This window comes from Panthera uncia (assembly GCF_023721935.1).
Source record: "Panthera uncia isolate 11264 chromosome A3 unlocalized genomic scaffold, Puncia_PCG_1.0 HiC_scaffold_12, whole genome shotgun sequence".
NCBI classification, from domain to species: domain Eukaryota; kingdom Metazoa; phylum Chordata; class Mammalia; order Carnivora; family Felidae; genus Panthera; species Panthera uncia.
The window spans coordinates 39,812,799-39,813,970 of record NW_026057579.1 but is presented as its reverse complement, the minus strand read 5'-3'; positions in this window follow the sequence as shown (position 1 = coordinate 39,813,970).

The following is a 1,172-nucleotide window of genomic DNA, read 5'->3' as shown; positions in this document are numbered from 1 at the left end:
TTGTATTGCAAAGTTACAGCACTCAAAACATTATGGTACTGGCATAAAAAAAAGACACATAGGCCAAAAGAACAAAGAGCCCCAAAATAAACCCACGCATATGTGGTCAATTAACTTATAACAAAGAAGGCAAGAATATATAATGGGTAAAGGACAGTCTCTCCCATAAATGGCGCTGGAAAAACTGACTAGCTACATGCAGAAGGATGAAATTGAACTCACATTTATACTAGCCACAAAAATTAACTCAAAGTACTTAAATATTGTACATGAAACTGTAAAATTCCTAGAAGAAAACCAACAGGAAAAGCCCCTTAATATTGGTCTTGACAACATTTTTTGGATGTGACACCAAAAGCACAAGCAATAAAAATTAAATAAACAAGTGGCACTACATGAAACTAAGGAGCATCTCACAGCAAAGGAAATTGTCAACAAAATCAAATGTGAACCTACAGAGTGAGAGGAAATATTTGCAAATCATATGTCCAATTAGGGGTTAATATCCAAAATATATAAAGAACTCCTATCACTCACTCAGTAGCAGAACCCACAAATAATCCAATTTAAAAATAGGCAAAGAACTTAAACAGACATTTTCCCAAAGATGTTTCCAAAGACACACAATGGCCTACAGGTACATGAAAGGTGCTCCACATCACTAACATCAGGAAAGTGCAAATCAAAATCACAATGAGATATGGTCTCACACCTGTTAGGATTCTTATTATTAAAAAAGACAAGTGATAACAAGTGTTGGTAAGAATGTACAGAAAAGGGAACCTTTGTGCACTGCTGGTAAGAATATAAATTAGTATGCCCATTATGGCAAACAGTATGGAGGATCCTCCAAATATTGAAAATAGAACTACCAGGGCACTTGGCTGACTCGGTCAGTGGAGCACCCAACTCTTGATCTCAGGGTCATGAGTTTGAGTCCCACGCTGGGTGTAGAGATGGCATAAACAAACAAACAAACAAACTTAAACAAATAGAACTACCATATGATCCAGCAAACCCATTCTGGATGTACAACCAAATCTGTTTATTCTCTTGGGAAACAAAATCAATACCTCAAAGAGATATCCACCCCTACATGTTCACTGCAGCATTACTCAAAATAGCCAAGACATGAATGGATAAAGATGTGATGTGTGTGTGTGTGTGTGTGT